Source organism: Lepeophtheirus salmonis, chromosome 13, assembly GCF_016086655.4.
Source record: "Lepeophtheirus salmonis chromosome 13, UVic_Lsal_1.4, whole genome shotgun sequence".
Lineage (NCBI taxonomy): Eukaryota > Metazoa > Arthropoda > Copepoda > Siphonostomatoida > Caligidae > Lepeophtheirus > Lepeophtheirus salmonis.
Window position 1 is genome coordinate 1,075,763 of NC_052143.2, and position 23,132 is coordinate 1,098,894.

Here is a 23,132-nt window from a genome sequence, read left to right on the forward strand (position 1 = left end):
TCTTGTGGCTGACCTTCCACACCTCCCTCTCCAATTTCCCCTACCAGTAGTAATCACACAGATTAAGGTCGGGTTAGTTGGAGGGCCAGGTGTTGCGATCCCAGAAAGTGATGTCGTGGGAGTTGAACAGGTTAGCGGTCCTCATGGCAATGTGTGCGGGCGCTGAGTCTTGTTGGAATATGAACTCCCTCTCAGCGGCCGTATCCTTCATCCAGGGGATGACAAACTCCTACATGACTTCGCAGTACCTTATTGTGTTAACCCTTTCCTTGGGATTGAAGAAGAAAGGAGGCATCACCTAACTGGTGCTGCAGATGACACCCAGGGTCATCACGAAGGCCGGGAACTTTGTGGTGAAGACCGCAGGGACCTCTTCTCTCTCCTTGGCAAACCACCTGCCATTCTGGACGTTGTAGCTTCTGTCGACAGTCCAGTTCTTCTCGTCGGCGAAGAAGATGATTCTTCCTCCATGGCTCTTCAGGTCATTGAGGAGACGCTTACCGTTGGTGAGCTTAGTGGCCTTCATGGATGCCGTGAGGATGTGTTGTTTGGCCATTCGGTATGACCTGTACCCGAGGTCCTCATTCACAGCCTTGGAGACCAGCTGCTTGCTCACTCCACGGTTCTTGGCCAACCTGGACAAGGAAGTCCCCGGCGAAGCCTTGATAGACTTCCGGAGGTCTTCAAGGAAGCGGGTAGTGCGGGTTGTGTCACTTCTCATGTTGTGGGCCTTGTGGAAGACCTTCCGTTGAACCTCCCAGGCATCGAAGACCCGGTACACCGTGGTCTTGGGGTAGTTAAGAAGCTTGTAGATAGCAGAGGGCTTGTGTACCGGGCGAGCCAATTTGAGGATGGCGTCTCTCCTTGCTTGTTCCATGATGACTATTGTTTGTTGTCAAAACAATTGTGGTGGAAGTTATAGTGTATTGTTCACGCAACCTTTTATATTAGTATAATTTAACACCGAATATCCACATTATGGATCTGGATGAAGTTTAAAGTAGTTCCAATTTATCGTGGGCACCCTGTATGTCCTTGCTATATACGGAGTTGGTTTTTGTTTATTTATTTCCTCTAATGGCTGCTTCCAGTGGATCTAATGACATCTACGCTGCTCTCATCCCAAACATCTATAATATACATACGAAGTTTTTTCTGTAATTAGTCGACGCCTAATTACTCTGGGCAATACTGCGTACTACTACAGCTAGTTATTACTGATAATAGGTGAAGTAAAAAGCTAATCTCCAGTTCCTGGGCAATGGAAAAAGTCCTCACATGCAGGTCCAACTCGATGATTTTCTTTATTTTTCCGACATTTTCGACATCCTTATTACCAGAACAGAATTGTTAGAATCTGCCGCTTTGCTGTTGCATTTGATACCGTATTGGGTCCATCAACAGCACAAATTATTTTGGCCATCTGCTCCGCTTTGGTCGTAGTGTTACAGAAGAATGTATTGATTTTCCCTTTTTTTACCACCATTTTGGAACGCTGTAATACACAACTGACGTCACCATACACAAAACTGTAAATGAACTTTTTTATGTATACTCTTAGTCTATAAGCAAACTTTTAGTTTTTTCTTAATGCAATGTATATTAAGTTGAGTAGATTGTTACCCCAACACAGTCCATTTCGATATTTAAATTTTGATTTCCCTCTTTCTTCCATTTTCTACTCCTAAATATCAACTAGAATGCTTAAAAACCATAATTTTTTGATTCAGTCTTAATAACAAGATTAAATTTGTGATTATTATAGTTAAAACATTAGAATTCCTAAAAATTTAATTTTTTCAATACATTTAGGATCCAAAAATGGACTTATGAATTTTGGTGAAATTGAGTTTGATATTATTTGATGGTTTTATAAAAGTTGGTGTACAGAAAATCCAAGTTTACTAACAAAGGGTTAATTATTATCGAATATTATTTCAAATATATTTCTTTATATTTCATTTAATAAAATGTAAATTGTTTTGATATGAAAAATATAATCATTTCTAGGTTGATTATATTTCTAAATATGATGATCAAAAAAAAAATGATCATGCAATAATACAATGAGGCAAAAAGTGAATAATTAATTGTTGATTGTCCTCTTGATATTTTCAGTATTTGTAGTTATATTACTTCCGGGATGCAGGACCATAAATTTTACACAAGCATGCACCCTTAATCTCTTAATGTATTTGAATTTTATGCATTTATTTTCTCGCTTTATTTTTTTGAAAATGACTGCAGACTAAAAACAAAAAAAAAATGGAACAAAACTATATAAAAATGGTTTCAAAAATAACTTAGGTATAACAATTCTTACTGATGGTTCATTCTCCAACGAAGGATTAGCATTAGACTGGAAACTTTTTGACTCCTATGAAATCCAAATAACTTAAAATACGTTTATTATCATTTTTTAAGATATCTACCTGGACTTTTCCAGTATTTTTTAGAAGACTTTGTGGATGAGATGGCTCTATAACAAGGATTAAGCCCATCAACCATATCTTCAACAACATTCCTATCATTAAACCCAACTGCTACCGTCTGAAAATACTAAAGCCAATAAAGAAATTATTCATGTATAAGCTGACTTAAAAGAAGTAACTGTCAATTTACGTAGTCATTGTTTATATATTACTCATCAAAGTACAGTCTCAATTAAAACAAGTTTTTAAGTACATAAATGCAACTATACGGTATTTATCAAAGATCATTTTTTCAGATTTAGTTTTGATTTTGTACATAGATCAAAAGTTTGTACAAAAATATGAGTTATATTTTTAAAATTTAATCGTTATATTTTGACTTATTCTTAAAACATAAGAGGGATATTAGTTTTTGCCTCATACACGTTAAGGGCAAATTAAGTAAAGCAATTAACTATATCAATTAAAGAATAATCTAATAAGTATTATCAATTCTAAAATGAATAAAGATTCATAAATATCTACTGATAATGTTGTATGAGGCTTAGATAGAAGATAAAAATTGTGCTGACGGAACTTTATATAAGGCTCTCCAAACCTTTGATTTAAATAGGTTTCTGTTAAAGGCAGGGTTGGACATTGCACGGAAAAACAAACAGTGTTCAGGCTTTCTGTTCATTTTTTGAACGATGAACGGGAAAAAATATGAACGGTGTTCATTTTCTTATTGTCTATAAGGGCTCACTTTTTAACTCCTTTTTTCAGAAGATTACTACATATTCAATTCCTGATTATGGGTATAATTATAATTATTATCTTAGATGGTTGCTGAAATATAGTTTTATATGTATATTGAAAAATTACACTGTCCAACAGGATAAGTGTTAAAAAATCAATATATGCTCAACTTAGTACAATTTGATCTCCTAATTCCAAATATGGCCTTATTTTTTCTCTTACAGCCCCGTGGCCTTCAGAAAATGGCCAAACAAGTTTTGTTATTTTTGGCTATTTTTAAGGTTCAAAACTGTTTTAAGCTCTCGGTATTGAAGATGGGGATAAATTATTTTAATATATTTTAAAGTTGAATGTAAAAAAATTCTGAAACCATTTTTAGAATGTCTGTATGAAACATTGAAATCGATTTATCTTTGTTTAAAACGGAAAATAGGTGCTTTTTGTTCAGAGATTGATAGCTTCAAGGCAAACATATTCAAAAAGCTTCAAAGTATTGCATTTGATAGCTGAAAGTATGAACTTTAATTTTTTTTAAAGAGCTTCCCCAAAAACGCTATATATTGTTGTCAATTTAAGATAAGGCCAATACAATATTTCAAGGAAAAAAACTCCTTTTTGAATTGATCTCATAATGAAAGTCCATAAGTATTCGTATGCTCCAGCTAGAAGAGATAGAAAAAAAGACAGAGAAGAAGAAAAGAGATAGAAACAAAGAGAGGTAAAAAGAAAAAGGATTTGCTCTGAAGACTCCATTGAATGTTGTTTTTTTTAATCCGTTGCTCACAACGGGTATGCAACGAGTCCTCTTGTATCCATGAATCCTAAAATAATTTATTTATACAGTTTCAGAAATGAGGGTTAATCTTATAACAAATTTTATAATATGTCTTTTCTTTTTCTCCTTCTTCTTTTGCTCTCTCTTTGTTTCTATCTTTTTTTTCTTTTTCTTTGTCCTTTTTTTTTTTAATTTTTAACATTTGGCTTTAAAATATAATAACATAATTTGTAAACAGCACAATTTTTTTGGCTGCCTGCTGCACCTCTTTACATTGGTCATAGTGATACTGAAGAATGTATCTAATTTTCTCTTTTTTTTTTTACTTCCATTTTGGAACGCTGTAACATACAATTGGCTTCACCAAATCCAAAACTGTACATCAACTTTTTTTTAAACGTACGCTTATGTTTCAAACATACTTTAAGCTTTTTTTGATGAAATGTAATGTATGTATATATTTGTTTGGTTGATTGTCTTGATGAATTTTTCTTAACAAAGAGCATCTGTATCTAAAGCTCATGGGCCGTGCATACTAATATTTTTTTAGAGGCAACTTTTCTTGGTGTTGTTGGCAACCTGAACAATATTTCTTGGCTGTTATCATTATTGTATAAAGTATTGAGTAACTGCGTGGGATTGTAATCAAGAAGAAAGTAGATTAATACGGAATTATCTTCTAAATTAATAAAACAAAGGTGAAGAAGCCATAAATCCAAGAATAATACTCCCAAATTTCCGTACAAGTTGACAACATCCTCGATATACACCAGCAAGTCAAATAAAACTTAACGTGTATGTTTTTTCTGTGAAAAAGCAGTGACTGGTACTGTTGATAGTGGAGTGTATTATTATCGATAGGTTGAACATAACTCTCAATAAAAGGAGAAAAATATTTTAAAATGGAGGGTATAGTAGCAAAGACTCTCATGATTATTTAAGATCAAAAAGCACTCCTCTTCCTGAACAAAATCTAAACAAAAAAATCGATAGATATATAGAAACAATTGACATTTAAACTGTACAAAAATGTATATTTAAATATATAAAAGGGATTTTTAACCCATCTGTTAATAACTTTTAAATCTTTAATGATTTTTTTAATAAAATGTGAAAGCTCAGTTACTATTGATTTGTTTTATATAATTGATATTTAGTGTGATATTTTGTTGTATGTGAGAGAATGAAATATATATGTATATTAGGGTGTGCTGTAAGGACAAAAGTTGGAAATTTGGCATCCCCTGATATTTTTGTATTTTATTCCTTTAAGAATGACAAGAATCATCAAACGTCAAAAAAAAATGGTTCTTCATGGACACGTTTTGATTTGAAAATCTGTAAAATGTCGAAAAAACGGAAATTTTAATGTTATTTCTTTAAAATTATTCCTATGAATGAAGTTACAGGGTTTTTATTTTATTAAGTATTATAAAGGAAACGTATATTTTGCAACAATATTGTACAATTATATCTCTAACTTGCCTACTGGCATGCGTTTTTTAGCTTCAAACAAATATTAATGATTGAAATAGGTTCCCAATTTAGTTTTAATGAACAGTATGAACCTACACTGATATCTACAAAATCACTTCATTCATTTATTTCTCTTTTTTTTTTTGAAATCCCAAATTGTCTATCTTCTTGGTTACAGCTTGATAGTAAACTCGATAATTATAACTTTTTTCGAAAGTACTGAATTAATTGATTTTGATGTAATGAATGTGATGGACGGGTTAAAATATTTGAATCTACTTTAATTTCCAACCTCATATAGACGTAAAAATTCACAATGAACTCGACCATAGCAGGCAACTTTTCTTGTTTTATCTCCAGCCAACTCATCCTTTGGGATGTAGAGTCGTACGAAACAACTTACCGTTATACTCCATATTGAATGTGGAACAATGACAATTTCATTTTAAGAAGTTATTCATCTGCAATTCCTAAGATAATCATTTTTGTAATGCAATAAGCATAAAATTGATCACTAGACTAATCATCAAGAACGATACTTTCAGACATTTGACGCTAGGGGAAACGTGTGCTTATTCTTATTTTTTTAAATTTGTATTTAAATTCGAAGTCGTGCACGTTAATTCAAAGCATTTTATTAAAGTTTCCCTATTTTTAATTAATAAAGTTGATATATATATCAATATATATAAGGGGATGCATCTAAAGACAAAGTACCAGATGTTGTAGCTTTACTTTGGGAAAGAAAATTACTGCCTGCTTTGAATAACTGGAAGATGGAACAAGAAAGTTTGACGATTGTCTTTAAATATGGAAAGCTATGGAATCCTAGACTGGGTACTCAAAGAATAAGTGTAAGTTCTCTGCTGTGATACCACAGCCTCAAATACTGGTCATCTTAATGGTACTGGAGAAAAAAATTGAAAGAGAAATGCTTTTATTTACTTGGTGTCATCCTCTTCATGAATTGATTTTAAAAAGAGCTTTTGAAGTGAGAATCAAAAATGTAACGACAAATCCAAATATTTATTTCTTTCAAAAATTAAAAGATTATTAGAATAATATAGATTGCTTCAAAATAGAGGCCTTACGATCATTAGTAACACAAAGTAACCTCTCACTTTCGGAAATGGAAGATTTATAAGAATATTATCCCAGTTAACTATCAAAAGAAATTGTAGGAGATGATTACATGGAGCTCATAGAACTCTGAATTATATTTTTAGGTGGAGACAATGATAAAAAAAATAGACTTCCCGCCTCCGGTACCATACGCCAAGCTCGTTCGATGGTCAAAGCAATTATAATCTCTGAAAATATCCAGCTTAAAATAAACAAAGACGATAAAATAGCGTTATTAGATATACCTATGTTTATTGATTGGAACAATATACATTAAGCATTCCCTTCAATGCATTTTAGCAGTCAAAGCACCATGTAATGATTTATGTTTGTTAAAATCATTGATAGCTTACGAAAAAATAGACGAAACAATATCAAAAGCTCACGATTGATGGATTTTACCTTTTCCAAGGACCAACAAATGGGACTGGATGGGACCGGACTGGACTGGACCGTGTTCTCCGGTCATAAATATGAACTGACACAAGACTAAATACAAGTATTTTTACCATTTCCATTGTGTAACTTTTAGTCTTCATTAACTGTGTATAGTAAAATAAAGTCTACTTTATTTAGATTTTATCAGAGGGTTAATATCCTTTGGGGTAAAAAATTTTACAGGTCATTACTCGATTGTTTGGAGTTCAATTAGAGTCTTATTTTTAACAAATATTATATTTGGGCTAATTTGAGTAAGTTTGTGATAATTGTTTTAATAAAGTTTTTTTTTTTTTTTTTTTTAATTAGAGTAATACTCGAACCCATAATTATTATTTGATGATCCTGTGAACAGATGTCACCTTTAGTGTTGTATCAGTACTTATTACGGCCTGAAGGCTACTGTACCGTCTAGTTCAGTCTCGGTCCGGTCATGTTCAGTCCTTCAAAACGAATTATTATACAACAGAAAAAGGGAGAACGTATATTCAATAGAGATTAAAAAAGGGTATTAGGAAGAGGATTAGCGAGTTAGCCTTAGTTTGTATTTTGATTATGGTTGAAGGAGAAACGTATTTCTAATTATTATAATTATCAGGGACAAAGGCAGGGGGTTTATGCAAGGGGTGGCCTTGCTCCAAATTAAGGATTTTTTACTTTTTAGTAGAATTTTTTTGGGCGTAATAAAATATTTTATCCGAAAAAAAGGTACAAACTCTAGGTTTAATTTTTTGTAAATAGCTGTGAAAAAATTTAATATTTGAATTTTTTTGTGAAAGACGTGGATTTTTGAAAAAAATTCCGACATTTTTAAAAACTAAAATATACATATATATATTCCTTTGGACGCCCCTGAAGGTGATGTTAGAACTTTAAATATTTGGTGTATCGACAAGTTTTACTAAATTCTCATGTTATTTAATGCATTAATAAAATAATTCGAAATAAATTAGATTATACAGGTAAATCCTAATTAAACATTTAATATAATTTTTTGAAACGTATTGAAAAGCATTGGTGTTAAACAGGATTTATTTTCTGCATTATTCACTGTCACACATCTTCCAAATGTGCGATTGTTACGATACCAATACTTTGTACCGGTTCCAGTACCTAAATGAATATGAATATTATGATAATTTTTGGACCAAAAAACAAAACAAACAAAAATGGCGTTAATGGCAATTCACTTACAGATAGTGTTTTCTTTTTTTGGGGGCTGAGTGGGGCTTGGTTTTAGATTTATTTTTAAAAGAATACAAAATTTTTGGAAATAGATTTCAAAATTAAAATTAAAACATTTAAAAAATCCAAAGCTGTTGACAAAAAATTTAATTTTTTGCAAAACAAATTCAAAAATTCTCTATTTATTTGACAATAGCATGAAAGTAACCATCCTTTAGAAGAACCACTTTTTCTTTTGAGTTCACTAAAGGGTTGCAAAATATTCCTATGGAGTTTTTCAGTACATCTTCCGACGGTTTACAACCTAATAGAAGGAAGCGTTTACGCACCAAATCAGTCAGAGAACCCACAATTTGGCTTTCGATGGCTTTCTTGCAGACACTTAAAATATCAGGATATTAAGCGTCTATTCCTTGAAAAATTGCAAACACAGAGAAAAATTGATGGATAAGCCAGATAATGTTTTTATTCAAAACGTTGTACGCTCAAAAGATATATCAATGGTGAAAACTTTAATTTGACCTTCAAATCAATGTTACTAACACCGGATAGTGTATGCAAGGTTAACATTATTTGAATTGTTTAGTGAGACACAAAGAAGTTAGATCTCGTGAACAAAGCATGAAATTGAAGAGACTTGTAGTTCCTTTAATTGTATGTCCAGAGCAGCTACTTTTGTAAAATCCTAAAAATATGGGAACACCTCATATTTCAATCATGGAGATTGTGATCCCGAGCAAGAAGCGATTCAAGAAGCGGGTAGTGAAATTAGGAAGATGAGTGAGGAATGTTCCAACAAGGACCAATTTGTACCATTAAAATAATTCATAAAATAATTTGTTATGTTGCGAGGAAGGAATGCAGTGGCCGTAATATAAAACACCGAGGCCCTCAAAGCTACTGTCATCGAGCACTGGAACGTAATGACAAAGGACTACATTCATAGCGGATGTCAGGCCGTCCACTGCCGCCGCCTGGAAGCCATCACTGCTGCACAGGGCGGCGACATTCAGACACAAATCTATTTATAGTATGAATTTTGTTGAAATAATATCGTAAATTAATCAATTATATCTTATTGACGTTTAAAATTTAAAGTGTTCAGATTTTAATGGGCCACTCGGTATATTATTTACTCAAGGTGTAACTTTTTTAAATTTGAAGTCTGATCCTTCCGTTAGGGAGCATCTTTTTTTTTACGGAGGAAGTGAATTAAAGTAGAACGTTACTCCAAAAATCAGTCGACGTACACACAAAATTACGTTATATTTCCCTCTCTTTTCCACCTATTTTGCACTAGTAAATATCAATTTGAATATTTAAAACCCATAATTACTTAAATTTATCTTAATAACAAGATTAAATGTGTGATTACTACTGTTAAAACATCAAATTACTAAAATTTTATTTCTTAACAAATTTAGGTATGAAAAATATAATTATTAATTTTGATGAAGTCGAGTGTAATATTTAGAATAACAACTGATATTGCATTAGTAGAATTAATTATTAATTTACCTTAAATTGAAAAAAAGAAAAAAAACTTTAAAGCAAAAAAAATAATCAAATTACAAAATCCATATTACAAGTTGTAAAATTTAAAAAGAATTCAAAGAAATTAATTTTATTCTAAATTACATATATTTCAGGATCATGCATTAAAAGTTCCATTGGAAAATTATATTTAAACAAATTTAAAGCAGTTTTATAAAAAATGGGGTATAGAAAATCCCATTTCATTAAAGAAGGGTTAAATATTATTGTTGTTAAAGTTTGTAAAGTTAAATCGTATGTAGCTTAATTTTATTTCTTCAAAGTTAAAAAGACAAAAGTGAAACAATGAGCGAAAAAGAGAATAATTAATTGATGAGGGTCCTCTTGGTATTTCCAATATTTGTAGTTTTATTACTTTTAGGATCCTGGACCATAAATTTTACACAGACATGCATCCTTAATAACTTTAGGTATCTGAATTGTATGCACTTATTTTCTCGCTGTACATCTTTGGAAATGACTCCAGACTAAATCCAGAAAAATGAAACAAAAGTATACAAAAATGCTTTCAAAATTATTGATGTTTAAAACTTCTTACTGATGGTTCATTTTTCAATACAGGTTTAGCATTAGACTGGAATTTCATCACGTCCTATCAAATTTAAAATGACTTAAAATATGTTTATTATATTTTTCAAAGATATCTACCTGGGCTTTTCCAGTATTTTTCAGAAGACCTTGTGGATTAGATGGCTCTATAACAAGGATTAAACCCATCAACCATATCTTCAACAACATTCCTATCTTTAAAACCCACTCCTTCTGTCTGAAAACACTAAAAAAAATAAACATATAATTAATATATAAGCTTACTTAAAACAAGTAACTGCCAATTTACATAACCTTCTCTTCTCTTTTCCTTTACATTACTCATCAAAGTATAGTCTGAAGTAAAACAAGTTTTTTGGTACAAATAAGCCATTATAAAACTACTATCAAGTATCATTTCTTCAGATTTTGTACTTGATCAAAAGTTGGTACAAAAATACATAATATGTACATAAATTAGTTTTTGCCACATACACGTTAAGGCTGAAGTAATCAAAGCAATTAATTATATCAATTGCAAAATAAAATAATATATATTATAAATTCGAAAAAGAGAAAAGATTAATACATGTATACTGATATTTTTGTATAAGGCTATTAAAGAAGGAAAAAATTGTATGGACGGAACTTTATACAAGCCTCTCAAAACCTTTGATGTAAATCGGTTTATGTTAAAGATAACATTTACCTGGCATTGACTTATGAATATGTATGTGATATAGAGAGGTGTATAAAATGCCTTTTCTTGTTGGTAATCTCAAAAGGTTTTTTTTAGTTTTTCAAAAATTTAAATCAGTATGGTAACCCTGACATTTTGAAGGATGTTTTGGAAGAGAGCAGCTTCGCTGTCTTGACGTTTCATTAGATCAGGTTTGTCAAGGGATGAGGAAATATGTAAACAAGAACATTGGGAAGAAATACTCCGATATCGATCATCAATTCTACTGAGGTCCAAAAAGGACTTATAAATATAACTCTGCAACAAATCCTTAGGGATACTCTCCGTCTTTAATGGGAATACACGAAGGCTAAATCAGGATATGAATATCATTGAATCTATTTAGGAAAAAAATTCAATACTCAGGAAATATATAAATAATAATGAATACAGCTCAATAAAAGAAAATTAATTCTTCAAATCACCAATTCCAAAAAAACGGATCAGCTAAAAAATACATGCAACTTTCATCATAAGTTATAAATCTAAGTCCATTTTGGATTCGGTGTAGAATTGAGGATCCACATTGAAGTAATTCCACCCTATACGATAAATTGGAACTATCTTAAAGTTCAACCTGCTTGATAAAAATGGAATTGGGAGTGTATTTGTTAATATGAAAAAGTTAGACATGATATTAAACAATAAATTTATTCAACATGTCCTCCCTCAGCAGCCACCATCTTCTCCATCCTGCCCTTAAAGGATTTGCATGCCCTAATGACTACCGCGGAATCGACAGCATTCCACTCCCTCGTAATTGAGCCCTTCAGGGCCGTGATGCTCTTGTGGCTGACCTTGCACATCCCCTCTTCAACTTCCCCTACCAGTAGTAATCACACGGATTGAGGTCGGGTGAGTTGGAGGGCCAGGTGTTGCGATCCCAGAAAGTGATGTCGTGGGAGTTGAAGAGGTTTGTGGTCCTCATGGCGATGTGTGCGGGCGCTGAGTCTTGTTGGAATATGAACTCCCTCTCATCGGCCGTATCCTTCATCCAGGGGATGACAAACTCCTCCATGACTTCGCAGTACCTTATCGCTTATTATGGAAAGAGAAATGCTTTTATTTACTTGGTGTCATCCTCTTCATGAATTGATTTTAAAAAGGGCTTTCGAAGTGAGAATCAAAAATGTACCGACAAATCCAAATATTTATTTCTTTCAAAAATTAAAAGATTATTAGAAAAATATAGATTCCTTCAAAATAGAGGCCTTACGATCATTAGTAACACAAAGTAACCTCTCACTTTCGGAAATGGAAGATTTATAAAAATATTATCCAAGTGAATTATCAAAAGAAATTGTGGGAGATGATTACATGGAGCTCATAGAACTCTGAATTATATTTTTAGGTGGAGACAATGATAAAAAAATAGATTTCACGCCTCCGGTACCATACACCCAGCTTGTTCGATGGCCAGAGCAATTATAATCTCTGAAAATATCAAGCTTAAAATAAACAAAGACGATAAAATAGCGTTATTAGATATACCTATGTTTATTGATTGGAACAGTATACATTAAGCATTCCCTTCAATGCATTTTAGCAGTCAAAGCACCATGTAATGATTTATGTTTGTTAAAATCATTGATAGCTTACGAAAAAATAGACGAAACAATATCAAAAGCTCACGATTGATGTATTTTACCTTCTCCAAGGACCAACAAATGGGACTGGATGAGACCGGACTGGACTGGACCGTGTTCTCCGGTCATAAATATGAACTGACACAAGACTAAATACAAGTATTTTTACCATTTTCATTGTGTAACTTTTAGTCTTCATTAACTGTGTATAGTAAAATAAAGTCTACTTTATTTAGTTTTTATCAGAGGGTTAATATCCTTTGGGGTAAAAATTTTTACAGGTATTACTTGATTGTTTGGAGTTCAATTAGAGTCTTATTTTTAACAAATATTATATTTGGGCTAATTTGAGTAAGTTTGTGATAATTGTTTTAATAAAGTTTTTTTTTTTTTTTTATTAGAGTAATACTCGAACCCATAATTATTATTTGATGATCCTGTGAACAGATGTCACCTTTAGCGTTGTATCAGTACTTATTATGGACTGAAGACTACAGTACCGTCTAGTTCAGTCTCGGTCTGGTCTAGTTCAGTCCTTCAAAACGAATTATTATACAACAGAAAAAGGGAGAACGTATATTGAATTGAAATTAAACATGTTTTTGATTGATTTTATTGTATTATACGGACTCCCACAATATATCATTGTTAAATCGTCTGCATAACATAGACATTTTAAATTTGAGTGTGGCAACTGAAAGCCTTTTATTCCATCTCTATGATCTATTTCTTGTAGTAGACCATTAAGGCATTTAATAAAAAGTATTGGGGACAGAGGATCTTCCTGACGAACGCCCCTGTTGTTCGAAAAATATTCGAATTCGTTTCTGCATTTAATCATTGTAGGAGTACGCGCTAAGTTAACTGCAACCATACGAATTATAAAATCACCAAATCTTTTTCGGTACAACGTTTTAATTATGTTCCTTTGAGACAAAGTATCAAAGGCCTGGACCAAATCCACTGCTATCACTGTTAAGTCACTGTTGGACTCTATAAGAGTATATAATGTAAAAGGTCTACTAACCATCATCTTGTTTTTACAAAACCATACTATGATCCATGTAAAATTTTGCTTAAAACTAATCGTGTATACGATTTGAGACTACGAATTAAAAAAAAATTGTGTAAGCAATTTTACATAACAAAAGGCCTAAATTTTTAAGATATCTGGTATCCTTCTTTTTTTGTTGACTAGGTGTCCCTCTGAAGCGAAGTCAGGGAAAAAACCAACACTAAGAACCTTTTCATAAAACAAGAGTAAAATTGGTGAAAGATAGGAGATATATTTCTTATAAAATTCAAAGGTAAAGCCCCATGGACCAGGAGCTTTATTTAATTTTGCATTTTTATTAATAGAGAAGATTTCTTCTATTGAAAGGTCCCCCTCAACCATGTCGTTGTCTTCATTTGATAGTAAAAGCACTTTATCAGACCTGCATCTGAGGTCTTCACAGAAAGAAGCATTTCTTAAATTGCATCTCATACATTTTTATGTATGTTTGCAGTCGATAAAATTTTTACAGTATGGCCAAAAATTGATGGGGGTATTAAAAATATCCGTTTTATAGTAAAAAAAATTATTTTCGGTCTGAATAAAGTGAAATTTGGGAGGTCCATTGAGAATTGATGTAAAAAAAGGAAGGATGGACAAACCCTTGCAAATCCGAAGGGTGGAGGAAGGAAGAAAAAAATTAGCAAAGTTCCCAAACTGGTGATTTCAAAATCTTTGACCAAAGAGAGGCAATCCACAAGGAAACTTGCAGCAAAATTGACTTCAAAGGGCTATCCCATATCCAAGTCATCTGTTCACAACTACCTGAGGCACTCATTGAATGTTTTGCCATACAAACCTCGTCTGCACCCCAAATTTTCAGAAAACCAAAGGAAGGTCCTGCTTGAATTCTGTCGTGAGTGGAATCACTGGACTGCAGATGACTTGAAATGTATCCCCTTCAGTGATGAAAGTCCTTTGGAGCTATTTCATGTCCCAAATCACCAAATAGATCGGGTTTGGACAAGAGATAAGGGAGATGTGGAACCCACTCCAACTGTGAAATTTTCTCTGAAAATTCAGGTTTGGGCCGTTATCAGCCACCAGACAATTCAGATCTTCACCTGATTCCACTAAACCTAACTGTGAACGCCGAGTACTGCGTAACGGAGATCCTCAACAAGTCTCGGATGTCAGATTTGTCTCGTACTGAAGAAATTGGACCTCCTTTGAAGGGGAAATGTTGTCTGACACATCAAGAGCCATTTTCCAGCAGGATGGTGCCCCCCTCACCACTCCAAAAAGGCACAAAAGTGGTGTTCAGACAACTTAGATTCCTTCTGGGGTAAAGGCACATGGCCTGCCAAGAGTACTAATTATTCTCCCATTGAAAATTTGTGATCCTAGGTCCAGAGGGAATTCAATCAAAATGTTCCTTCAACTTCAGAGGATGAATTTTTTTAAAAACTACAAAAGCTGGTGAAAAATTTCCCCCGGATACTTTGAATAATCGTAATGAAGGGATGCCAAAACACATAAAAAAATGTATTAAGCTTAAAAGTCGTGATTTTGGGAAGTGAATAAAGTTTTTTTTCAAAAAAAAAAATCACTTGTTTAGGTTATTTCATGATTTTTTTTTAAATCACCATAAATTATTGGACATACTGTACATGTAGAGATGTAGTCAAATGACTACATCTCCTTGCAAAACAATTCAGGATGATTCGATTCCATACCATTTTTTAGTATGATTGATAAGTTATTATAAAGGTTATTTGTCTTTTTAAACTGGTAAACATTGTAATCTTGATTTCGATTTTGAATTTAACTCTATAAAAAAGATTTGCTTCTCCATAAAGCATATATTTTTTAACATTTTCAGGTATTATTATTATTATTTTTTTTTTACATTTTCTATTTCATTCAGTTGTCTGCTTCTTTTCTCGGCACGTCTTGCCCCTGCTTGTCGAAAAATACCTTTTATTTGGATAAACATTTTTTTTTCAATTCAGAAAAAACGTCACTACCATACTTGATTTTGCATTTTTTATTTTCTCAATTATTCACATCATTCGCATCAATCTCCTCCACTAGTAAAGAATTAAGCTTCGAAAAACTTCTAGCTCTTGCTTTCCTTGAAATGGGGCTCATTTCAATAAATAAACCACGATGGACAGATATTTTAATGTCTATCACTTTATACGATTTTAATGTTTCTGTTGGATAACCTTTAAAGAGAAAAAGATCTATTCTCAAGGACACAGGTCTGGAAAATCTATCCACAGAAAAAAAAAGTATGACTATAATCTTTTACTAAGTCAGCACAGTTATGAAACCCTTGAGGGGTGTTTAAAATGGAAGAGAGGGACGCTGTAGCTCGAGGATGATGATTCCTTGTATGCTGAATAGAATCTTGACCGTATTTAAGTTTTATATTAAAATCTCCACTGATTATGGTTGGTACACGTGAAATAATAGTTGAAAGTGTTTCCTTAAAAAAAAACGGGATCGTCATAATTTGGCCCGTTACCCAAATTACATCAAACAGAGAGCTTGATACCCTACATTGGACCTTGATTAGATTACCATCAGAACAACAGTATTCGATTTTTGGCTGTAGTTTTTTTTTTTTTTAATCAATAGTGAAACATCCCTTTTTGGATGTAAGAGTCAAGGATATCAAACGTGGAAAATTAAGAGTAGCATTCTGGCAAACAAAAGTGATTCTCTAAACTGCACCTCGTGTTAGATTTAATAATCGAATCGAATCGTATTTTCTCTACAAACTCTGAAGGGAAGTGCAATTTAAAGAAAAAAGGAGACCATGATTTTCTAAAAAAAACTTCTGGAGGTTCTCATTACCTTCTGTCGCCATTTGAAATTCTGAAGCAAGTCTTTTTGTATTAGAGGCAGATCTTGATCTACACAGAATAGTATTTTTTTTCAGAAACATCCCCAATGGGTTTTCTTGATTTTCTTGATGAATTGTCACTTTTGATATTGTCTTTTGGTTGGTTTTTCAATATTCCAATTTCCAATTCCCCAGATAAACCCGTACTGAATTTCTCTACAAGTGTAAAAAAACAAATTTCTACCTTTGGACTTATTTATTGTAATAAGATGTTCCTTTTCCATGATACTACCTTGAGATAATCATTCCCCTTTATACTCATCTTGAGTCACCTTTGAATCATCATTAATTCCGACTACTTAAGTTTTTTTGGTTTTTTTTAATTTTGAATATTAAATATTGGGGGAAAAAATCAAAAATCCACTGTTATTCACACAAAATAAATTTTTTGCTAAAAAATTTCAAAAATGAAATTTAAAAGATAAAATTTTTTGAAAAGAAATTTACAATATTAATTTTTTTGGAGAAAAATTTAATATTAAATTCATTGATATTTACAGAAAATGAAACTTTTTGAAAAATTAAATAAATTTTAAAATATTAAATTATCTAGTGAAATACAAAAATTCCTTGGTTTTGGAGGGAGGATCTTTATCTCTCCAGCCTGCCCCATAAGGACACCCCTGGATGCAGTCTAATCCCATCAAATTCATCCCCACTTGTCGTTCCTTAAAGAAGGTAAAATTGACCCTTCGTGACAGACCAACTGAGATAAGGATGGACAGACAAATTATATTTGTGGTAGAGGAAGGGAGAATAACGTAGAATTTTTGTATTTAATGTCACTATAATTGTTCACATTGAGTTGCACTGATTAAGTATCAGTCCGATCTAGAAATTGTCTTTGAATTCCATATACATAAAATAAAGAATATATCCAGTGATGAAATCTAGTGTATTTTTGGATAGTCTGTTATTTTGAAATTGTAAGATTGAAGAATGAATTTTCTTTTCCTTAGCAGTTGTCATTATTTTTTAATTCCTGAGAGTAAACATTATTTTCTAAATAGAGACAAATTATATTCAAATCTTGATTGAATCTTGATACATTGTATGCTCAAAAAAGACTGAATGTAACCCTGAGGATATGTTGCAGAATTATAATTGTAAGTCCTTGTTCATATTGATTCCAGAGTATAATTGGGGATCGATATCGGAGTAATTCTAGTAAAAGTCCTTTTTATATCCTTTTCTCCTTCCTCCCTGGTCAAAGGGGGTTGTAAGTGATTTAATAAAACGTCATGAGCATTGTTCTTTCTCTCCTCCAAAACATTCTTCAAATTATTAAGGTTACCTTTTTGGTTTTCGGTTCCTTAATTATTTTTTTGGAAAAAAAATTCAAAAATTAAAATTGTGACGCCAAGTATTATTATTACAAGTATTAAATTTCGTGAAGAAAAATTTCAAAACTCCATAGTTATTTAGAGAAAATTAAATTGTTTGAAAGAAATATAAATTTTTTTGGAAAAAAAATTCAAAAATACACAATTATTCATAAAAAGAATTTCAAAACTTAAAATTTTTAGAAAAAAATTCAAAATTAAAGCCACTCAAAAAAAAAAATTCAAATATGAAATTTATTGCTCTGCTGTATAATTTGAACGCATGACGAAAAAAAAATTATAGTAAAAACCAAAAGTCCTTCATATGAGAGGAAGCTACGGCCCTTCCAGCCCAACCCCTGTGCAGTTCAATCGTCAAAAAATTATAAGCCTCATCCTTGACAACGTCCTTCAACAACTATTTTCTCCTTTTTTAAATCCGCTCTGAGAGTACTAGGGACCAACTATCTTTAGGACCGATATGACGGATCCTAAGAATGGACTTGATCGAATATATAAGCAAGGGGGTTCGCAGTTACAGGGGTTGGCTGGAGGTGTTATAGCCCCACCCTAAAATCCAAATTTCACAAAAAATTTAATTTTTCAAATTTTTGACCAAAGAAAAAGAATTTTTTTGAAAATAAATGTAAATTTTTTAAATTTTTTTCGATAAAAATTTAATTTTTGTGTGCAGCTGTGGATTTTCAATTTTTTTTTTTCCAAATAATTTAATTTTTTTTTCCAAACATCTGTGGAATTTTGAAATGTTTTCAAAAAATTTAAATCTAAATATTTTTGAAAAACTTTAAATTTAAATATTTTTGAATTTTAATTTTTTTTTTTTCAAAAAAGTTGTATTCTAAAAATTTAACAATTAAATTTTTTTTGTGAACGGCTATGGATTTTTTTTTTTTATTTAAATAAAAAAAATTAAAGGGGTTTTATATTATGATCATACTTGTTCGTGTCATTTAGTTTATTTTAATGGTTACATAATGTGATAAGACTCACCCAATAGCCATTCATGTTCATCTAAGCAAAAATATGTATTATGCATGCACAAATGGACTTATTATACGTAGAATATATAAAAACCGCTGCAATGTATATTTATTTGTTTAAAATATAGAACATTGCTAAATATACTTTTGCGTGAATATAATATGCATAGATTATAATTGCTAGTTAGAGTCCAATAAAATGATAATTAATTTTGTGTACATTCATTAATATAATCTCATACAACTTTAAATGGGAATGCAAGAAACTTCATAAAAGGGTTTTTAAATGTGTGAAAAAAATATATATTAGTAAAAAACATTCTACAGTGATATTAGGTTAGCTGTTTTTTGGCTAGATCTAGATAATTTTTGACTTGTATTAGGTGAAAAAAATGTAATTTAGCGAATGACCAGAAAATAAAGCTAATTTTTGGCCTATTTTTAGTAATACCATAAATAAAATTGGAAAATTACAGCTTCGATTTTGGATATGTAAATTGATTACTTTCAAATCAACAGTTTAAATATACTTGCTTCGACCTTATAGCAAGCTACTCTGGGTTGCATAATAGACCATAGAAGGTGGATTATAGTTTTTGGATTATAATTTTTGTTATTGAAAAAATTGAAAAATTAAATTTCAAAAATTCACAGCTATATGCCAAACAGGTCCAAAAATAATAGGTATTCTGAAAAAATTAAATTTTTTGAAAAAAAAATCAAAAATCCACATTTTTTTACAAAAAAAAATAAACTTTCACCAAAATTATTTCAAAAATTAAATTTTATTTATTAAATTTTTTTGGAGAAAAATTGCGAAAATCTATAGCTATTCACAGAAAATTAAGTTTTTGGAAAAAATATATAAAATTAAATTATATTAGAAAATTAAATTTGAAAAAAAAAAATAATATAAAATTATTTATTTAAAAGCGAAGATTCTTTTTTTTTTTTTTTTTTTTTTTTGGTGGATGGCTACATCCCTTCCAGTCCACCCCCTGCGAATGCTTCTGATCACTCCATAAATGAAAACCAGATTTTTTTTTTCATCCTTTTTTTAAACAACTAAAGGCTATTTTTCTAGTAAAATAGTTATGAAATGAAAAAGGGAATTGAATTAAAATAATAAACTAATTTGACCGTTCCAAAGTTATGGCCAATCATGTTTTTTTAATATTCCTTTAATATGTCAGAGGGAGTTGCAATGACTTAGGAATTTTCTATGATGTTCAGATACAATATGCATATTTTCTTCTCCAGAAACGACTGGGGAGCGAACCTACGGACATTGAGTTCAAGGGAATAATTTATCCCCCTACTGTGTTGTCCATTGAGCTAAGTCGTTCCATTTTGAATTAACATTTTGGCAGCATTGAGGAATAAATATTAATTCTGCACATTATGTGCCTTGGCAATCGCAAATTCAGAACACCTCTTCTTCCTCTGTCCGTCATTGCGGCAATTGATTAACAGAATGAAGGACATAGTACAGAAAGTTATAAGTTTACAGGTAGGATTATACAATCATAGAAGAAGCCTTCACAGCATATTTCTATAACTAATAACTATACAATAATGGTTTTATTAATAATGTAATTTAAATTAAGTTTCTTATTTAAAGGATATGAACAGAACAAATTTTATCATATTGACACTTAGTTTACAGTTTACAATTATGTCCCCTGTTCAAACTTAATTATTTGTTTGTAACCTATATGAAGTCTTAATGAATAGTATATAAATAAGTATTACTGAATTGTATTATAGATTTATCAATCACAATTGCTCGAAAAAGTTATTACGTTTTACCCGGAACAACCTTCATTTCTGACGATTGGGGAGCCTATCCCAACTATGGGAATGAGTTAGATAAGGCACACTTTACTGTTCTGCATAAGGACAAATTGTGGATCCATTAACTGGAACTCATACTGAGACGATTGAGTGTTTATAGAGTATTTACAAGGTACGCTCAGACGGTAAATGTGGAGAAAGTTTATATTTTACTTTTTATAGAATTCTTGACGACATTATGAGCCAATATGAGGTTCTTTCATATTTATTTTTTATTTTTTTAAAGTGTATTTATCCTCCGCTTTTTTTTTTCTGTTCCCTGACTTAATGATGGCATATATGTTCTTCACACTGATACCCATTACTTTCATCCAACTGTTTAATTTAAGGTTTGTAATTTATTTTATAATGTTGTTTTTTTCTTAATTTAAGTATGCCCTTCTACACAATGAGACTTCCCATCTACTTCCGTTATCTCTCCAAGTGCTAATTATCCGAATAACTCGAAAAAGTTGAGATCCGTCTCCTCTTTCTCAGTCAATATATTGTTCTATTCACTTTGATTCCCTTGGATCGACGTACCAAAGTTATTTCCTTATCATTGAAAGGTTGCGATAATTAAATTTCAACTATCCTCGGTCGCTGCCTCCAATTTTGAGAATGTATGTCGTAGAGGCAAACTTGTAGAGGATACCGAATAAGGTAATATATCAAGGAATTGAGAAGATGGCCAAGGGATCAATATCAATGATGGGCACTTTTTATGATAATGGGATACAGAGTTTGAAATTTCTCTCTCTGGATAATCATCTCTATCTTCCTGAGGGAGATTAAAGTCTATGTGAATGAGGATAGAGAATCCTTTCTACGCAAGGGAAGTATGAAATGAAGCTAGATTTATCTCTTCTCATTTTTCGAGAAAGTATACCTTACCCGAGAATTGTATCGTTCAGAAAGTAAGTTCGAATCTCTTTTTTGATGATGTCCTCATGATTGCTACTCCCAAAAAGCAACAGGCCATTGAGAATAAATAGATCACTTATTCTGTGTATCTGGTCTCTTTTTCAAATCGTGGAGTGAACACTGATGTTATTATTAATGTCACAGGTACAAAAAAAGTTAATAGAGTAGTAAATTAGTGATGGGACGATATATTGGAATCGGAGAATCGGCAGTTTTTTCTGGAAGCAGGATCAGCATCGGGAAAATTATCTTTAATTGCCGATTCCAATTCTTATTTATTCTTGGTATTTACAAATTTAAATTTTAAAATGTTTTTCCAAAAATTTCATTTTTGTGAGAACAGCTAGGGATTTTTCCAAAAACTTTAATAATTGAATTATTTTTCAAAAAAAAAATGTTTTTTTTTGTTATCAGCTTTGGATTTTTGAATTTTTTTTCCAAAAAAATTTATTGTTGTGAACAACTCTGTATTTTGGAAACAAAAATATGAAAAATTTAATTTTTCAGAATAGCTATGGTTTTTGAAAAAAAAAATCAAAGAAAATTATGGGCTTTTTCAAAAAATGTTTAAATTAGAAATTTTAGTTAATAAAAAAAATTTCATTTTTTTGAGAAAAGCTGGGGATTTTTCCAAAAACTTTAATAGTTGATTTTTTTTTTTTCGTTAACAGCTGATGATTTTGGTAAAAAAAATTATTGTTGTGAACAACTCTGTATTTTGGAAAAAAAATCCGAAAAATTTAGTGGTTTTGAGAAAAGCTAATGGTTTGAACAAAATTTCAAAAAAATTCCAAAAATCCCCTACAAAATAAAATCCTGTGAACGCCCCTGATAGCCATAGTATATTTTAACTATTATTTAAATATTAAAGAGTCACCATCGGTATTGTTTACTAAAATCACATTGGCATCAATACTTTTTTTGAAATCGTCCCATCACTAGTTAAAATGCTGAATTATACAATTCAGATCATAAACAAAAAATATGTAGATAAACATTATTCATATTTGTTTTTGCTTGTAGTTATCATATCCCTTTTTTTGTAAATTACCTTTCCGATCAGAGGTACTCTGCGCAAAGGTGGATTAATATTTATAGCATGTTCAAAGAGACCCATAAAATATATTACCTAGATATCAAAATCCTCGACATGTCATAATAAAAAATTACTATAAAAATACAGGCTCAGTAAATAAAAATTCCAAAAATTAAGTAATAAGTAGGACTATGAATTGATTGTCCTATATATATATATATATATAATTAGTTTTTTCTTTAAGTAAAAGTTCATAGTTAAGGTGAACTATTATTGGATTTGAGTATTACTCGAAACTCCAAAAAAAAATCAAATTCAATACAAGACAAATACTCGTCAACTAAGTAGAAAGGGTGGTGAGTTACATTAGACAAATAGCTTTGAAGAAACTTCAGATATTATTTTCAAAATAATTTTTTAAAGCTAAAGAATATGAAAATATGTCCGACTATTGTTACCCTCTGTCCTAGTAGCAGAATTTTTTAATTGACTCCTGCCACTTTAGTAAAAACCAAGCCCTTATTAACTTATTGTGTAT

At 31.3% G+C, this 23,132-nt stretch overlaps 2 long non-coding RNA genes across 2 annotated transcripts; both read right to left on the minus strand.

Annotated features, from left to right (window-relative positions):
- Positions 1 to 1,919: 1,919 nt before the first annotated feature.
- Positions 1,920 to 2,615, minus strand: LOC121128197 (uncharacterized). The gene is made up of 3 exons (XR_005868091.2): positions 2,433 to 2,615; positions 2,324 to 2,377; positions 1,920 to 2,248 (listed from the first exon to the last, which is right to left on the minus strand). It is a non-coding gene; the product is annotated as an uncharacterized lncRNA (long non-coding RNA).
- A 7,429-nt stretch (positions 2,616 to 10,044) lies between these two features.
- Positions 10,045 to 10,514, minus strand: LOC121127910 (uncharacterized). Its single transcript, XR_005867949.2, has 3 exons — positions 10,369 to 10,514; positions 10,259 to 10,312; positions 10,045 to 10,187 (listed from the first exon to the last, which is right to left on the minus strand). It is a non-coding gene; the product is annotated as an uncharacterized lncRNA (long non-coding RNA).
- Positions 10,515 to 23,132: the final 12,618 nt, after the last annotated feature.